Raw genomic sequence first — 6,305 nt, 5'->3', positions numbered from 1 at the left:
TGGTTCATCGGCGAAGAGAATTCATGGAAGCCCATGTCCTTGACATTTCAATATTTTTGACATTGAGAGATCAATAGCAAGTCGCGTGTCCTTAACTAAAGTAGCTTAAAATGGGAAATGAAGCATTTTAGTGCAATTCGACCCTAAAACAATGCCATTAATGACTCTTGGCTTTCACAGCGAAAAGAAACAAAAAACGCCAATCACTGTCACAACTCCCACGGATGTCCAATTTTATAGCACTCAGCGCAGCGCAACGAATTTGTTTACTGCCGGGAAGGACATCGAATGTCTTGCATTTTATGGAATTTCCCAACAGGATTTCATTATGGAAATTGCGCGTGTCATTCGCATTCACATCCACTTACAAGGTCTCCGTTCGGTGACTTGCCGTAACTTCAACTAAAATCCAGGCTTGTCTTAGTTTCACTGAAGGTTACCATTCCATTCCAGGACGGGTAGTAAAGGAGGATTAACAAAACCTGCCATAAAATCATAAGTTGACACGTCATAAAGTGCCACACGCAGTTAATAGCTAGTGCACCTTTTCAATGAAGGTCACATACGCGCACACACAGATTAGGATTTAAGAGTGTATTGTATTGTTGTAGCTCTATTCACCTACAAGGCGACATTTTTTATCAGTCATTATCGAATCACGCCTTGAATGAAGACCCTCAAGGTCTCAGAGCCATTGCGGGTTATCCCTGAAAATTATTTCTCTAATGAAGTCATTATAAGTTCGATAAGATAGCCCAAGGGTGTTTCGACTAAAATGTAGCTGCTATAGCTGTTTATAGTTGTTAATGCCAAGATCCAAATAAAAAACAATTGTCGAATTCGGGATTAAGAACTAATTGTATACTAAGTGTTCGTATCTAACTGATCAATAGGTTAAATCCGCCCGTCAGTCCAACTGCGTATTTAAGATGTCATAGAGTTGGTGCAATTTTGATATTCATTCCATTGTGCTCTGAGCTTGATTTCAATAGACTTTTGTGTATTGCTCCAATATAAAGGTCCATCAGTACTTGAAAGTAGTCTTCAATAGAATTCGTTTTAATGAGTTTCTTGTTAAATTATTTGACCACACATTTACTTATATAATCCACTATAATTCATATAGAACTACCATTCAGTTCGACATGAATAACACACATGACTTGTGTCCACAATGGTTAGTGATTTTGAGATTGTTTTGATGTCACGCCATTTCATTTAAATGGCCGTTCTACATATCCTGTTCTTCGCTATAACAGAAACAAGCAAATACTAATCAACCAAAAAATTGAATATTACTATCCCAAATAATTATTGACTTTTATTACCAATAAAATACACAAGTCCCATACATACAGTTACACATAGCCAAATAAGCATTTGAAGCGTTTAACAGGATTTCACCATCTCCATAAAAACATAAACAACGAAAATGCCGACAGATCGTCTGATTTCTCGGCGATGTGAGAGTTCATAAAAGTGTCGTTATTTTTTATAAAACAAACATATGAGTTGTAAAGTTCGACGAGACCGATTTCTTAGACTGTGTGGCGCACAAATTCTGTCGAACGGTAACTCTACCCCAGGCGGAGGACTCCAAAGGGTGGCCGACGAACGTCAGGCAGCAAAAGTTGTGAGTGTTGTTTAGACAAAGGCCATTAAAAACATTGTGCTCTTTAAACGGCTATTTCGGTATGAAACAAAAACTGCTACAGTTTACGAGACCACATCAAAAGAAGAACGTCAACAAAATGTGACGTTAAATGCTTCCCATTGGTGTTATGGTGTGGTGGCGGCGAATTTTCCGCTCGATTCTAGTTGTGATGAGGATGGCGATGATCTTCATTGGGAATGATGTGTAGCAGATATATTAAGAAACCACATCACACGTTGCGACAGAGCAACACGAATTTGGTTTTACGGAAACGGAACGTTTCACTTCCCAATAAATAAAATGGAATTTTAACGGAAGCGGGCGTGATATTTAAGAGTTCACGTCACATATTTTATACGGAATACGGTAACACTGTAACATTGTAGCACGATATCCCAATATTTTCTAATATTTTTTACAAAATGTAGTTCGCTAACTGAAAACTCGGGCAAATGAGAGGGAGTAACGAGAGCAAAATTCAATACTCTGTAAAATATATTTTAATTATTTTCAGATAATAAGCATTCAACACTGTATTATACTATAAAATATATTTTTTTTTACTACAAAAATTGCAATTCTGATGCCATTTTCTCAACAATTCAAAAGAGTAACATATTCATGGTTCGAAACAGCTGTTTTCTTGCTAGATTGTACTGAATGTTGTTGGATAACTTATTGCAATATTTGGACGCGAAAGAGAAAAGTCTTTCACTAAACTTTACTGAGTAATTTTTACTAGAAGAGGTATCGGAAATACCTAATATCGACGTAAAATGATATGTGTGTTTCCGAGTACGAACAAATTTCTAAAACGTTTCCAATTTATAAAGTAAAAAGTGCTTGACATGGAAAAACTAGTCGATTCTTGAAGATAAAAGCGTATTGGAAATATTCTTTTATAATCCCATCAAAAAACATTGCGAGCCCATCAACGATATTTGTTTTTGGGTTAAGAAAATAATTTTGGCCTCAAAATTGGATACTGCTCACGAGATTTGGAACAGTATTCATTATTTGGATGTAAGGAAAAATATTTTAGATCCCTTTTTTTGGTGTAAAGGATATTTCATTCATAAATTGTGTTATTGAATCTTATTCCAAATATATTTTTATGTTTGATATGAGATATAGAATTAATCACACTTTGAAAGTTTGCGAGAGGTGAAATTTTTAAACTTTGTTTCAACAAGTAGACAATATTTACCTTCATTTTAAATTTTAAGAAAAATTGTGAGAGATCACGAGATTTGGAACAGTATTCATTATTTGGATGTAAGGAAAAATATTTTAGATCCCTTTTTTTGGTGTAAAGGATATTTCATTCATAAATTGTGTTATTGAATCTTATTCCAAATATATTTTTATGTTTGATATGAGATATAGAATTAATCACACTTTGAAAGTTTGCGAGAGGTGAAATTTTTAAACTTTGTTTCAACAAGTAGACAATATTTACCTTCATTTTAAATTTTAAGAAAAATTGTGAGAGTTTTGCCAATTCAAATTTCAGTTTGGTGGGAAGTTAGTATTATAAAGAAGTTTTTACACGTATTATTTGATACGTTCAAGTAGTACCTCATCGAAATAACGGTTTTATATCCTAGATCCCTTGGGACCAAACCCGCTTTAGAACATTTGGAGTCGTTCTAGGGTGTCTGTCTAGCTGGTGCTCAAAATCTATACCTTACAGAACAAAAAAGGATCATACGATTTTGTGCAAACTTTGCAAATCCAATATCGGTCCACTCCATAAAGTACCTCCCCAAAAAATATTGCATATCTGACATAAAGTAAAGGAAATTGTCGATGTAGGTCAAATCTAGCATGTTGTAATATTTATATCAGTCTTAGCTCAAATACGAAACGGAGTATGTTAGCCCACTCATTCGCAACTTTCCCCATAAGGGGTCAACAGTTTCATAACGCAAGTCAATATATATATTAACGAACATTAGCTGAGGGTATACATCTGTCGCAAAACCGATAAAACCATGTCACTCAGGCAGGGTATATACAGGACCATGAAGAAAAACCTTGCGAGGGTGCACAACGAACATTTGCTACGACTAGGTTATTATTAAAACTAAACTTAAGAAGGCATGTTCATGCATTATTAATAGCTTACTCCTCGAGTGACTGAATAGAAAACTAAAAAAATTGTGCGAACTAACTTGTACGACTATATATCTGATCCGATTTGTGAAGGTTTCCTGGCTGTAAACCGCCATAGATCACTTGTTGTGTGAAAAATTTTTTGAAGATGTTTAAGAGCATTTGGGATTTTTTTCACAATTTTTTTAGCGTGTGAAATTATATGTTATATATTAACCACAAACCGGCCATCTCCTCACTCCCAAATCGAAGTCTTTATGGACGATAGCATGAATTGAAAAAGAAAGTATCTTTTCGACAACAATACGTCTTTTGATTAATGATTTCAAGACAAGCAGTAAACTGGCCATGGCGTCACTTACGACAACGTCGACTGATCTAACTGATGCTGTATCGGCTTATAACAACCTCTCCCAGTTAGAATCAATCCACTTGTAATTTTGGAGAAACGACAACGCCACCAAACAATGCCCAACATGCTGTTTGGTGGCGGTGTTGTCCATCACCATCAACATTGGCAATAACAGCGGCATAGCCGACACCAGAACCAACAACATCATTAGCTCCAGCCAGAAGCATTAATAACCATGTTCCTTAAGATACATAACTCAACTGAACTTGCATGGTCTAACATGCACACAGCAGAAACCAGCCTTACTAATTGCACACGTCGTCCACTGATTTTTATTTTGTTTATTGTCTCTAGTGGTTCCTTGGAATTGGGCATGGATTAATCGGCGACGGGTTACAGGCCCAATTGACTATTTCTTTTGTTACACTGGCTGGGTGGTGTGTCGATATCTCATGATAGCTGGTAGGAGTATTGTGATGTGGTGGCTGATGAGTCCAGTGTTGATGATGTGTTGTTTGTTGTTGCGTCAATCCATTGTCTGCAGCCACGAATAATAGGCGCCCGATTGATGGATTTACGTCCAGTTACCATTTCTGCATAAGTCACCTGCTGAGCTGTGAGAAATATTGGACCACCCAAAATGTCAAATGCCAAATGAAGCAATAGCTTTTATATAATTACAAACTTGCAAAGGAACATTTAACTCCTAGTCCACAAATATTCCAATTGGTTCGTATTCCCACAAAATATTGAAATTATTTAAAGCCATTTGTTTGGGAAATTCCTCATTTATTATTTGTTTATACGGGAGGAATATGTTTATCATGCAATCCAGGCAAAGAATACTAGCCAACTTTAATCGTGAAATCAAAACATCCTTTAGGGGGGGAAGAGAGAGAGAGAATGAAAAAATACTTTTTTAAATGTCAATTTTTACCAAAACTACAGAAATTTTTGTAATTTTCTAAAAATTAATTAATGGAAAAATAACTAATTGATATTGTAAAAACCTTTACTTTTCCACTTTGGTCTGAATAGTGCAAAACATTGGGGTTGTGTCCCACATTTTTATGCATTTATAAAATGCCCAATGACGCAGCACTATTGTAAGTACTCCGCGTTAGAGAGGGTGTGTCTCTTCTCTCGTGTCTCTCAATTGATAACTTTGTGGCGAAATGACAAGAGTCTATTAATTTGTCTTGTTCAGAAACAACATGTTTATTTTTCAAAAGGGAGCTATTGTTGGCATGGCAGACTGAAATATCGACTTCGATATTTGCTGTGGAGTAGAGACCATGGGAGAAGTGTTAAAGATCTCGACGAATTCAACAATAGGGGTGACAGGTATAAAATTCATGACTTAGCAATGTTGCCTCAAACAAAAATCTCGACAGTCATGATTAGCGCTTGAAATCCAAATGAAATTGTGGAAAGCTAATGAACCATTTATTCAATCTATGAAAATTATTTGAGAGGGGTGGTTGAATTCCTCTACGTTGCGAGATACACCACTTGACAGCAGCACGTGACAATTCAATATTGTTGGGATGTGTTGGAAATCGGGATTAAGAAGAATGCACATTTTGACTCTTTTGAACCCCCAAAAAGTGAGAGTTATTTTCATTACCATGATCTGTTATGAGGAAGTGATATAGCCGATTGACGGCTATTTCGGCATCGATTCGTATCACATGGAATGTCATCATTGATTTATAATAATTTGTGTCTGGAGATTTTTATACCCTACAACACTATTATAAGTTTGATTGGGCCAAAAATTATGTAACACCTCGGAATATTGTTTTGTCACATAGGAAAGTATATATGGATCTTCCTATATCGCCGAGCTGAGTCGATCTAGCTATGTATGTCCGTCCGTCTGTCTGTCGTCCATCTTAATTTGTAATCACTCTACAGGTTGTAGTTGTGGCCCGATTTTCGCGAAATTGAAAATGTTGGTGTGAATATGGTCAGAATAGAAGCCTATTGCATTTGGAGAGGATCGCATAATATTTAGGGGTTGAAATGGACCAAAAACTTTAAAATGTCCTGATTTTGCAGTTGCTCTACAGGTCGCAAATATAGACCAATCGAAGCGGAAGTTACCATGGGGCTAAAGCTAAGGGCTGGGCAAAAGCCTTCCGATTTTGATGGTCATCGGGTAATATTTAGTGACTGAAATAG

The 6,305-nt window shown here is 36.3% G+C and overlaps 1 long non-coding RNA gene across 3 annotated transcripts; it reads right to left on the bottom strand.

The window, feature by feature from the left end:
- Window positions 1–4,447: 4,447 nt before the first annotated feature.
- LOC131805507 (uncharacterized) lies at window positions 4,448–5,162 on the bottom strand. Of its 3 annotated transcripts, none has more exons than XR_009343695.1 (2): window positions 5,132–5,162; window positions 4,448–4,998 (listed from the first exon to the last, which is right to left on the bottom strand). It is a non-coding gene; the product is annotated as an uncharacterized LOC131805507 (long non-coding RNA). The 3 variants fall into 3 exon arrangements; XR_009343697.1 differs by having other exon boundaries at window positions 5,138–5,157; XR_009343696.1 differs by having other exon boundaries at window positions 5,059–5,150.
- Between the last annotated feature and the right edge of the window lie 1,143 nt (window positions 5,163–6,305).

This window comes from Musca domestica, unplaced genomic scaffold, assembly GCF_030504385.1.
Source record: "Musca domestica strain aabys unplaced genomic scaffold, Musca_domestica.polishedcontigs.V.1.1 57, whole genome shotgun sequence".
In the NCBI taxonomy this organism is placed as follows: domain Eukaryota; kingdom Metazoa; phylum Arthropoda; class Insecta; order Diptera; family Muscidae; genus Musca; species Musca domestica.
This window is presented reverse-complemented; position numbering and strand designations above follow the sequence as displayed.